Here is a 13139-nt window from a genome sequence, read left to right on the forward strand (position 1 = left end):
ATATATTACATGCCCTCACAATAAGACTTTAGTAGGTTCCCATATGTAGAAGATTATGTCCAATTCAACTCTGGTGCTAAGGTCTGGTACTCCTGTCTCTGGTATGCCAGTTCTGGGAGCCTGACAGCTTGGCCTCATTTTTTCTCACCCTCCAACTCATCTGCCACATCTTGATTTTTCTTCTAGTAAGAGGGGAAGATCCTTGACTGCTTACATCTGCCATCACAACCATCTCAGCTTGTAGTTTCTTGGGGCTCCACTTCCCCTTACACCCCATCCTTATACCAAACAGGTATTATCATCTAGGCAGGCTGTGGGCCATCTGGTAATATGATGGCACGGTCCACAAATCAGTCATTTAGTCAGGCTTAGGTCCAATTAGTGGTTCCAATAGGTTAAAGAGAGTATTTCCCTGCCCTGTCGTAGCAGTCAATGTGTCTGTCTGGCTGAGCTGTCTGTGCTTGGGTTCTACAACCCCTAAGTTTGCTCATGTCCCATATCTTTTCCCTTCAGCCCCTTTGAGGCAGGGTAACCTGATTCTTAATATTTTAGCCTCTTAATCACAGTTCATTGAGCTTCTAGAAATACACCTGGCAGGGGTAGTCTGCTATGTCTTTAACTTCCACTCATATTGGGTCGCTAAATCTCAATACAAGTATGGGGCCCTGGATCCCCTCCCAAAATGTACTCACAGTCCATCACTCTTGCTGTTCCACTGAGACAAATAATGTCTCCGAGCACTTCCACATCACATCATTTGCCCCTCCACATAGGGGTTTGGGTCTCATGGTATACAGGATCCTCCAAGGCTCTAATCAGACAAGTAGGTTCTTCCATGCTCCCTTTGACTTTGCCAGGGCAGGCTTCACTTGAGCTCCATGCTCCTGCGGCTGTGGTCCAGGGTCTCTGTTCTCTCTCCAGCCAGTGTGGGGTGCATCTTTATGATGTCAGCCCCTGCACACTGGCCAACCTGGATCCAGCATGAGCTTGAAAAGTGGGGCAGCAATAGTGTCTGGAACTCTCTGAACCATGCTGCCAGATAAGTCCCAGCCCCTGGGGAGATAAGCTGCTTATGCACCCCACCCTCAAGGGCTGGTGAGGGTGGCCCTTGGAGTACTCCCTGGTATGACACCATAATATTAAAGTAGAGGAAGCAGTAGGTTGATTAAGATCCATAAAATTTTTGAACTCCTCTAGATTTAAAGCTTTAAATTTGTAATCATTCAATGGGGAGAGGTTGACTCATTAGTAATTCATTACAGCTAGTCTATCTGTGATGAAGAGCTAAAACTTTATCTCAGCATGGCCCAAAATAGCTATAGAGACAGCAGAGGCATTGACTTTGAGAAGCACTGTGAGGAACCTTCTGAAGTAAGGAAGCCCACCAAAATTCATCACCATTCTTTGCTTGTTCCATAATGGTATGTGCACAGTTGTTCTCAGCAATGGACCTATCATAGGTCGCTTTGAATTTAAGATGGGAATTAACTAAGTCTCCAACAATCTAGTCAATATTCCTTACCAGAATGCTACAGCTGAGCACCAACAAGCTTCTTGTTGGAGTAGAGCTAAACTACTGAATGGATGCTAAACTGTTTAATTCCAGCCAACTCTGAGCCAAAACCAAGGCTGCCCCAATCTCAAACATCAAACTCCAGTATGCTGATGATGTTGTAGTCTGTGCTTATTTGGAAGCAGACCATCAAGCAATCATCAATGCCTTTACTGAGGCATAAAAGAAAATGGGACTAACACTTAACATTCAGAAGACTAAGTTCCTCCATGAACAAGCTCTAAATGAGCAGTCCTGAGCTCTGGTAATTAAGATTCATGGTGAGACTGTGGAGAAAATTGAGTATTTCCTGTACCTCAGAAGCCATCTCTCGCAGAAAACTGACATTGACAAAGAAATCCAACATCTCCTCAAGTGTGCAAGTGCAGTCTGCAAATGCCTGAGGAAACAGGGGTTTTAATATCATGACCTCAGATCTGAAACCAAGCTCATGGTTTATCAAGAAGTTGTGATCCCCACCTTACTGTATGGAGCTGAGACATGGACAACATACAGGAGACATCTCAAGTCATTGAAGAATTAACATCAATGCTTCCTGCAGAAGATCCTTCAAAATCCAGTAGGAAAATAGATGTACCAACATTAGAGTCCTCTTGGAATCAAACACCATGAATATGGAGGAGAAAGATTATCATCCAACATCAACTTCATTGAGCCAGCCATGTCATTCAGATGTCTGATTCCAGATTCCCAGTGCAAATCTTATTCCCAGCTCAGTCAAGGCATATGCTCAAGTGGAGGGCAGAAAAAGTGTTTCAAGGACATCTTTAAAACCAACTTGAAATAATACAAATTCAGCATAAACTCATCAGAGGCTATTGCCCAGGACAATCATCAATGATCTAGTTGGGGATGATCCTGCTTTGAGCAGGAGGTTGGATTAGAGGACCTCCTGAGGTACCTTCCAAGCCTAATTTTCTAGGGTTTTATGATTCCAAGACTACCTCAAATAGAGAAAGAGTTTTCTGCAAGGATCTGAGCACTTTGAAACTTTGCAGTGACAAAAGAAGACAGAAAAGTGGGAGTAGCAGTGTAACAGGGAACCCTAGCTACATTACCAGATGGCAGGTCAGTCCTTTTAAGACCAGAACTTTCTGGGCACAGCATGCTAGCAAGGTGGGGGTTAAAAGCTGAGCCTGGCCAGCTAGTCAGGTGACCAGAAGGGGGCAGGCCAGAACTATAAAAACCCTGGGCTGGGCAGCAGTAGGAGTCAGCGGCCAAAGGGGAAGGAGTGCGTATAAGAGCTCCTCAGGGAGGCTTGGTGAGCTGTCCAGCTGCTGTGGGAGGGGAACTACTGAGGACTCTCAGAGAAGCAGCGGTGGTCCCAGAGGAAGAACCATAGCAGACAGTGGGGAGCAGAAGCAGAAACCCCTGGAAAAATGTAAGCTGGCATGCTGCCTTTTGTAATTATTTTTTTCTTTGTGGTGGTTATAGTCCATGGACATACTGTTTATAATTTTTGATTGATTGATGCCAGTGGTTTGTGGACAAGGCTGTAGGGGTGGAGGCCTCATTAGCACCTTAGGTGCAGTTATAAAAGGCCAGAGCTGCCCGGGGGTGCGGTGGTGTGCTTTTGGGCTGGGATAGTGGAGGTTTGGGGCCACAACCTGACTCTGAACTTGTGGCCCCCTTGGCTGTGGGGCTGGTGAACAGGCCTCTGGGCCAGAGAATCTGGGCTCCAGATTGGAGGCGAAATGGAGGTCCATGAGCCCCAAGGCCAAGAAGCTATAGACTCTGAGTCAAACCCTATCTGGTGGGTTTAGGTGAGGAGATCTAGCTAGAGAAAAACAGGGGTCAAAGCCCATGGTGGCTGAGAACCCCAACATACAAAATACAATAGGCAGTTTCCCACTTAAAAGAACATCTGTATAATATTTCCATAAAGAAATGGGAGGTGACTAAAAAGTGGGACATGAGGAACATTAAGGGGACTTCCAGGGTGCCCTTCATAGGTCACCGATAACAGGCAAAAAAAGATGGCACTGGGGAGGGTGACCTGTTACAGGCAGAAACAGCATGTTGGAGACTGAATCAAGAATCCAGAGCCACCCACCTCACATGGAAACAAGTGCCTGAGTTGCAGCAGACTCTGTTGATCCTAGATTTCATAGACATTTGGGCTGAAAGGGGCCCTAGGGGATCATTGGGGTCCATGGGCAGGAAGTCAGCAGAGATCATAGGATCCCAGCAAGAAAAGCATCCAAATATGACTTGCAGTCATTCGAAGTGGGTGCTTGAACCACCTCCAGTGGCAGTCTATTCCAAATCTTGGGGGCTCAGACAGTAAAGAAGTTCTTCCTTATGTCCAGCCTGAATCAGTTGCAATGGAGTATGTGGCGGTTTGATCTTGTCATCGCTTGGGGTGCTCTGGTGAACAGATATTCCCTCAGATCCTGATGAGCACCCCTGATAAACTTATAGGTGCCCACCAGATCACCCCTGAGCCTGCGATTCTGTAGGCTGAAGAGTCCCGTGGCTCTCAGTCTCTCATCATAAAGTCTGTTTTCCTGACCACTGATCATGCGCGTGGCTCTCCCCTGCACTCTCTCAAGCTTCTCCACATTCTTTTTGAATTGTGGAGCCCAAAACTGGACACAGTACTCCAGCTGTGGCCTCACCAAGGCCAAGTACAATGGGAGAATGATGTCCCAGGATTTTCTTGAGGAGCATCTGTGGATTCAAGGCAGCTTTTTGGTTGCTTTACTACCTACAGCATCACATTGAAGGCTCATGTTCATCTTGTGGTCACTAATGACCCTCAAGTCCCTTTCATCTGCAGTGTTAACCAGAGTAGCACTACCGAGCCTATAAGAATGCTGAGGATTTTTCCTCCCAACGTGGAGAACCTTGCATATTTCAGTGTTGAACACCATCAGCTTCTCATCCACCCATTTTCTCAGCCTGCCAAGATCTGCCTGGATCACCTTCCTGTCCTCAGGTGTGGATGCTTTACCCCAGAGTTTGGTGTCATCGGCAAACTTGACCAGTCCGCTTCTGACACTGATGACCACATCATTGATGAAGATGTTAAATAGTATAGGCCCTAAGACAGAGCCTTGAAGGACCCCACTGGTGACTGCGCACCAAGATGATTGGTTTCTGTCAACCACCACCCTCTGGGTGGTGCACAGCCAATTCCCCAGCCAATGGATTGTGATGAGGTTGAGGCTCCCAGTTTTGCCAAGAGGTGATCAGATCTAAGGCTTTTTTAAAGTCAAGATATATGACATTAATCGCTTACTCCTTGTCCAGGTGATAGGTCACCTAGTCATAAAAGGAAATGAGATTGGTCAAGCAAGACCTACCCACAACAAACCCATGCTGGGTATCCCTCAGGATATTGCCGTCAGCTAGTCTGTTAAGGATGGTCTCTTTCATTATCCTGGGGAAGGTCTTGGAAATGATTGAGGTCAGGCTTATGGGCCTGTAGTTTTCCAGATCTACTTTCCTCCCTTTCTTGAAGATTGGAAGAAGGTCAATGTCATGCCTATCTTCAGGCACTTCACCAGAGCACCAAGAGTTCTCAAAGATCTGTGCCAGGGGCTGAGCTATGATGCTTGCCAGCTCCTTGAGTACCCTTGAGTGTAAACTGTCAGGGCCAGCTGACTTGAAGGTATCCAGCCTGTGAAGGTGTCCCTTCATGAGGTCAGCTTTGATGGAGGATAAGGAATCTCCCTCACCTGGGCCTCCCTGACCCACAGTGCATAGGGGTTTCCCATGGGACTGGTGAAAAACTGATAAAAAGTACCCATTTAGCAAGTTTGCTTTTTCATGAGCATACATTGTCAGTTGTCCCATCTGGTTTAGCTGGGGTCCAAGGCTGCCCTTGCTTTTCCTCCGGCTCCCCACATATCTAAAAAAGGACTTTTTATTCTCCTTGATATTTATAGCTAGCTGGAGTTCCATCACAGCCTTGGCTTTTCTGGTTTGCTCTCTGCAGGTCTGGACCAGAGCAGAGTATTCCTCCTTGGTGGTGGTTCTAGTCCTCCATCCTTTGTAGCTCTTTTGTTTAAGATGCAGGAGGTCCGCCAGTTCCCTGGAGAACCAAGAGGGCTGCTCTGCCTTTTTGCTGCCTTTCCTCCAAGACGGGATGGACTTTACTTTCATATCCAGGCTTGCTTCCTTGAGGAGCAACGACTCATCCTGAACTCCCCTCCCCTTTGAGTTGTGGCCCTTTAGGGCCTCACTGATAAGCCTCCTCAGCTTGTCAAAGTCAGCTTTCTTGAAGTCAAAGACCTTTGTATTACTGACTGACTTGCCAGCTTTATGGCAGATGGCAGATGCCAACTTTACGGCAGAGATCAGCCTCATCAGACGCTTTCGGACCTACAGATAAGATAATCATCCTCAGCTGTGAGCAAATGTATGAAGAAGTGAGAGAGAACGAACAAAAACCCCAAGGTGCTTTACTTGCTGGGCAGGGAAGGTCAGGAGAAGAAAAGCAGCCTGCAGCAACAGACAGACAGAGTGAAAACAAACAATAGTCACAGTATGGAGGGCCAGCAGGGCTGCAGCTGGAGACTGGAAGGGAAGAGAAACAGTTACCACACTTCCAGAGCAGTATCTCAGTCTGGATTGGAGGAGGGAGGCTGGTGAGAGGCATTTCCAGCCCTGTAGAGGGGCAGAGGGGTCAGTTCCCCGCAGGCCACAGAGAGAGAGGAATGGCCGTGTGTCCGGCAGGCAAGGGTTGTGAAACTTGCCAGAGAAATGCTGCAGGAATAACCTTGAGCACGAGGTAGGCAGAGGCCTGCACACACATGACTTTTGATAATCTCTGGGGTGGAGTGTCAGCTGAGGATCCAGAGGAGAGGCCTGAGGAAACTGCTGTTCTAGGTTAGAGCCTTGCTGCACATGGGTTAGAAACCTCATTGGGACTGTGAATGTTCACAAGGGAGCTGGGCAGGCCTGTGCAGAACAGCAACTGGACTAATTGATTGTTTTGCTGTTACAATTATTTGAGAGCCTGACCCTGGGTGAAAGGGGATGTGGACTGAGCCTGGCAAGGAGACTAAGAGCAGTGCGGTTTTTTTTTTTTTTCCTTTCTGATATTTTGAGCACAGGCCAAGATGAGCTCTGGAAGGGGTACACCTAACCAAGGCCAAAGGTCACCCTGGTGGTAGAGGGCCAAACAATAGAATAACAGGTAGTACTGTGACCTGGCTGCAGAAGGACTTTGAGTACCATCTGGAGAGGCTAGGCTGGGATAAAGGGGAGGTTTGGAGCCCCACAGAAGAAAACAGGTTTTGAGACCAGGCAGGATCACCTTGGGCAGTGCCTCCTAGGTATATAATTTCATCAAAGTTGTGGCAAGTGAGAAATACAAGACCAACTTCCTGGCAAACCAGGTGATCTGAAGCCGAGGTCCACCCTGTCACCACCTGTAGGAAAACAAACTCAGGGCAGTGGTAGCAAGCCCTACAACACCTACAGCCATCACAGAATGCCAAAGAAGAAAAGGAGAGAGCCAATAGAAGCATGACCACAAAGTCAATTATGCTTTGAGAGATTGAAAGGTAGTCATTTCTGAAATATACCGAATGAAACATTGGGGAATTTTTTTTATATAATTGCTAATTGTTGAATTCACTATTTGCCAAATCTCTACTAAAGCTAGGTGTGACATAACTTTTAATATCTTCCCCAAAAATAGGTTTTGTGGATACATTTAAAATCTATCAATGATAGGATACAAACGTTCATTCCAGAGTCTCCCCCTAGTATAAGGGTATTTCCTAAATTCAGAAAGCTTTACACAAGGAGAGTGCTAAAATGTTGGGTTGCCTGCATTAGGATCACAGACACACCCCAAAGTAAAAACAGAATCCATTAATTTAACATTTGGAAGAATAACTCTATCTTCTGGATCATCAACAAAGTCAGTTCAATGGGGATACATTTTTCTGCACTAAAATAGAAACTCCACATGACTTTGTTATACACACTAGAGATTGCTAACCTTAAAATCAACCATAACTTAATTTTTGAGATTCTTCTATTTAGACAGGAATTTTTAGAGCATATAAATATTAACCCTCTTTTTAAAAGAAAAGATAGTATTTATACATGGCTGGTAAGGCTATTAATATTAGGTCTGTGCAAAGCTTTGGTCACCGATTCAATTCAGCAAAGATTCAGTCCAATTTGGTGGCCAAATTTCTGAAACAGAATCAAATCAAGAGACCCTTTAATCTCTCCAAATCAAATCAGAACCCTCCAAATCGATTCAGAGAGATTCATAAAGAGTCAATGATAAAGACCATAGAGACAGCTTTAAAAGTTTTTTCTACATACCTCAGGGTACCAGATAGCTCATGAATGTTGAGATGCTGGGGAAGATGAAGCATTCCATGAGAGTGTGGGGATGTCCCCAGTGAACTTGGCAGCGGACCCAGAAGTGGACAGGAAGCACTTCCAGTCCACTTCCAGGTCTGCCAGGGAGTGGAATGGGGACTCCCCCTCACCCCCCCCAGCTTGGCAGCTGGTGTCTCCTGTGTCTGGAGGAGCACCTGGGGTCCCCCCACAGCTGATTGCTGAGTTGGGGAGGCATGAGGGGTGGCCCAAATGCTCGGCAGCAGACCTGGAAGTATTTCTGATCCACTCCTGGGTTCACCACCAAGCACTCAGGCTTCCCCCCCTCCCACTCCTTTGGGATGCTCCATTTGCCCCACCATTCATGAGCTGCACCTGGTACCTCAAACTATGTAGAAAAAACATTTAAAGCTATTTCTATGGCCAAATTGCTGATACTCTAAATCAGCTTCGAATCTTTAGATTCGGTTTCGGCCAATTTGAATTGGGACAGTGATCCGAATCAATGAATCAAATCACTGTCCCTGATTTGGGCCAAATCCAAATTGAATATGGTCTGTTTTGCACCCCCCTAATTAACATTCCAAGATAAACACTTAACAGGATTGTCCATTTTCAGTGACTTTATCTTCTATGTTCAGCTTAGGATATAGCTGCAATTTGCTATATTTTTTATATCAAGTGTATAACATTTATCTGTATACTGCCACAATTTGTAATTTTTCACATTCTTCCACATATTTAGAGCTCATATCATAACAACATATACTCCCAAGCATTCTCTTCAAAAGATCATAAGGAGGAAGAGGAAAAGAAAGGAAAAAAAGAAAAACAAAATGCATATTAAATACAAGAAATACTAACAGTACCCAATATAATATATGTCATACTATGTCAACCAGGAAGTTTTGGAAAGATGTATCCAGATTTCTTTACTATTCTGTAACAATAAGAAATATCATATGAATTCAGTACTGAACTACCAAAAACTCTCACATTTTTCTTTTTTTTTTTTTTTATGGGGGGGTTGTTTTGTTTTCTTTTGTTTTGTACCACTCAGATTATACTGTAACTTTGCCTTCTTTTCTGCTATCAATGTAATTATTGTTTCTGCTTCCTTAGGGTCCAAAAAAGCACAGCTTCCCCCTCCTTCAGTCAGATTTAGGATGACAGGATGTCTCATGAAGTATCTCACCTGCTGCATCTGGGTTGTAGTTTGTTTGTTTCAAACAGAGTCTTCTTTTCAGCCACTTCATGGGGAAGATGAGGAAAAATGCATTACAGGAAACCCTCACTATTCACGGACTCGTGATTTGCGGATTCAAATATTCATGGCGCGCCACACTTTCTCCCCGCTCAGCGTGATCACACTTTGTTGCCATGCATATGTTTAATCATGGCACATAAAAGAAAAGCAAATGATAGTGCAGTGAGTGGGTGAGAGGCTAAAAGGGGAGAAAAAAGTGACGATTTTCTTGCTTAAAGTTGAATTATTGGATAAACTTGTGGGCAAACTTAGCACAGCCTCAGTAGGTAGAATGTATGGTGTTAACAAATCCACTGTGTGATACGTTAAGAAAAAAGAGAAAAATATACAGGGTAGTGTTGCTGCAAGTGTTCCAAAAGTGTTATGTGTGAGTCACGATCCCATAGTGGAGAAAATGGAAAATGCATTAAGCATTTGGTTTCAAGATATGGCACAGAAATGAGCACCCATGGATGGCCCTGTGATTCACGAAAAGGCTTTGAGCTTATAGAAGTATTTTGCAGAAGCATCAAGTGGTGAGGGGGGTAGTGATGGCAGTGCAATTTCATTCACCACAAATAAGGGGTGGTTTGAGAAATTTAAAAAGAGGCACAGCCTACAGAATGTGAAGTTGATGGGGCAAATGGCATCAGCGGACCATGAGGTGCCACAGGATTGTCCCCCACAGCTTCTTAAAATCATTGAGGAAAAGGGTTACAAGTCTGAACAGATTTTCAATGTGGACGAAACTGCCTTGTTTTGGAAAAGGATGCCAACAACAACATACCTTTTCAAGGAGAAGAAGGCTTTGGGCTTCAAGGTAGCCAAGGACAGGCTAACCCTTCTCCTCTGTGCTATGCCATGGGTGACTGCATAGTGATGCCCATGTTGCTGTATTGCGCGTTGGACCCCAGGGCAGTAAAGGGCAAGCACAGCTTGTCAGTTTTTTGGCTGTCTAAGAGGAGGGCCTGGGTCATGGCTGATTTATTTTTGGTCCTACATATGTTTCATCGAGAGGTAGAAAAATACCTAGATTCCAGAGGGCTGCCCTTCAAAGTGCTACTCATCTTGGACAATATGCCAGGCCACCCACAAAGTCTGCAATTTGCCCACCCTGATATGGAAGTGGTTTTCCTATGGCTGAACACAACTTCTCTCATCCAGCCTGTCGACCAGGGTGTGATTGCTACTTTCGAAGCTTATTACACAGGCACACCATCGGTCAAATTCATAATGTGTTGGAAGGTATATCAAACACTTGATGTTAGGAAGTGCTGGACAACATTGCTAACTGCATCACTAACACAAAGGAGCTGATCGATGAAATAAAGCCATCAACACCTGCTGGACGGAGTTGTGGAAGGAAGCAGTCAATGATTTCACTAGTCTTCCATCTGCTGGTGAGATCAAAAGGACTTTGGGAATGGCCCATGACTTTGGAGGGGAGGGTTTTGAGGATATGGAGGAATCAAAGGTTGAAGAACTGATTGAGTTGCACCCTGAGGAACTGACTGATGAGGACCTAGCAGAACTCATGACAAATAGTGAAGATAAAAATGATGAAAATCAACTTGAAGAGACATAAAGACCTAATTTCAATTTAGGAACATTAGCCAAGCTCTTCAGATACAGCAGACAACTCACTGACAAAATGTTTGAATATGATCCTTCCGTGGAATGGAGCCTTAAGGTTAAGAAGGAAATTGAGGCTGCAATGATGCCTTAGCAAGAAATTTATAAGAACCTACAGAAAAAGGTTGAACAGCTTCCCATCACGATGTTCCTTTGCAAACCTTCCCCTGTCAACCCCTCCCCCCCCCCAAGTCCTTTTGACCACCATCTGTGCTGATTATGAGACAGAGGGCAAGGAGCAAGTGAGTGATTTCAAGAAATTAGATGGCTATGAAGGCTGTAGATTTTCCTCCCTGATGACACTTCCTCCCTTGAATTTTCTTACCCTCTCCAAATCAGTGTCTGAGGGGAGTTTTAAAATGCTGATAGTTTTTTTTCACAAACTTGGTGGGATTACCTGTTTTAGACCCCGCCTCCCAGCACCAATAATACAGGCATTGTATCTCTTGGATCTCCTCTCCTAAATTCAGCATTTTCTGTCTCAGAGGGTGCAGCTCCTTGCTGTGAGACTGTGTCTGCCTAGTCATTCACACAGCCTAATCCTCACAGGTAAATATTCTGTCCTCTGTTCCTCGAGTCCCTTCACCAAGGCATTCAGCAAAGCTTGAACATTCATAACAAATTCTTGAGTCTTATCCATTGTAATTTTGCTGTGCATCCTTGCTTTAGTGATGCCCTGTATCAGAGAAGCCAAATTTTCTGCATTCCCTTCAGACGCCTCTATTTTGGAAGCCAAAGGGCTCCTTGAATGTTACGGTTTTCTGGTTGCCCTTGAAAATGGAAGTGGAAGAGTTTGAGAGTGGGAGTTTTTGCCAGGAGTAGAAGAGTATCTAAGGTTTATCCATATATCCTGTTTTTAGGGTTTGAAGAATTTTAACAACAAAAGTAGCAGTAAAAATTGCAAAATAGTAGGAGCCCCTTAGATCAGCATCTGCTTCACTCCACAGAACTCCCTGATTAAGTCTTAGTAGCCTTGAAAACGCTTCACATTTGTATTTCTGTAAATATTTCTTTTCTGTTCTTCTCTACTGAATTAACAGAATCATTTCCAACATTCTTGTGTTTGATTGCCTAGGAATAAATTTGCCATGGATTTTGATCCATGCAGTTAATGGAATGCAGTTCTTTCCATTAATTGTTTTATTGTTTTGATGTCTATACTCCATATGCCTAACAACTGTTTCCATAGCAAGAGAAAACTGCTAGGGAGTGCACTGTACTGACTAAATGCTCCAAATCAACCACTTCCTTTGGTAGACACACAAAATGAAATGGGGTGTATTTCTATGTGTCCAAATGGCTTGTACACAGCTGCAAAACTGCAGTTTTTGATACTTCTACATAGTTTTGGGTTCTATTTGCCCCTGTTGTGAAAAAGAATCACCCTGTGTGCACATCTGTTAGAAGCAAAATGGAAGGTACCCTGTCATCTTTTAGGCTAGTGCAGTGGTTTTCACCTTTTTTTTTGCATTTACAGGCCCCTAAACATTTTTGAATGGAGGTGTGGACACGTTTGAATTGTAAATGTGGATGTTCACATTTCTTGATTGATAGTAGTCATCTTGTGAGACCCCTTAGACATAGTCTTCAGACCTCCAGGGGTCTGCAGGCCATGGATCAAAAACCACTGGCACTTGCCCAGGGGATAGAAAATAGAAGTTTTAGACCTGCTCCACCTTGTAATCACCACTTCCCAGATCCTCTCCTGCCATCTCTAAAAGCTAACCCACTGCACCTTGCATGCAATACTCCATGGAGAATCCTGGGCAGCATCAATCTCACTAAGAAACACACTCTCTACTTTGTTCTCTTCCTCTTGGCCCCACATAGCTCCTTCTCTTGGCTGCCCAATGGGCCAATTTCAAGAAAAGGGCTGGAGAAGAATCTTAGTAGTGGTTTCCATGCAGAATTTCCTGCTTTATGCTCAGACAAAATATATCACTACAGCTGTCCCACATGCCACACATGATCATATCTGGAATCAGAAACATGAAAAAAATGTGTGACTGTATGATTATTCACTGACAAAAATACATTCTTACCAGGAAATGATAATGACACACTTCCACTATTTCTTGTTAAGAATGTGTGTTCATTTTGAGGGTTTTGCTTCTCTGACAAAGTTTTAATATACTTTTAATATTCCAAGACGACAGGTTGCTGAGAAGAGATGGGATCCACCTGACAAAGAAAAAGAAGAGCATCTTCGCAGACAGGCTTGCTAACCTAGTGAGGAGGGGTTTAAACTAGGCTCACTGGGGGATGGAGATGAAAGCCATGAGGTAAGTAGGGAAGCGAGAGACCTGGAGGAAGAGCAAACAAGAAGGGGCAACAGGGGCAGTGCTCTCATACTTCCTGAGAAATCAGGGCAATCAACTA

This window comes from Crocodylus siamensis, chromosome 5 (genome assembly GCF_052110815.1).
Source record: "Crocodylus siamensis isolate JL-2025a chromosome 5, ASM5211081v1, whole genome shotgun sequence".
In the NCBI taxonomy this organism is placed as follows: Eukaryota; Metazoa; Chordata; order Crocodylia; family Crocodylidae; genus Crocodylus; species Crocodylus siamensis.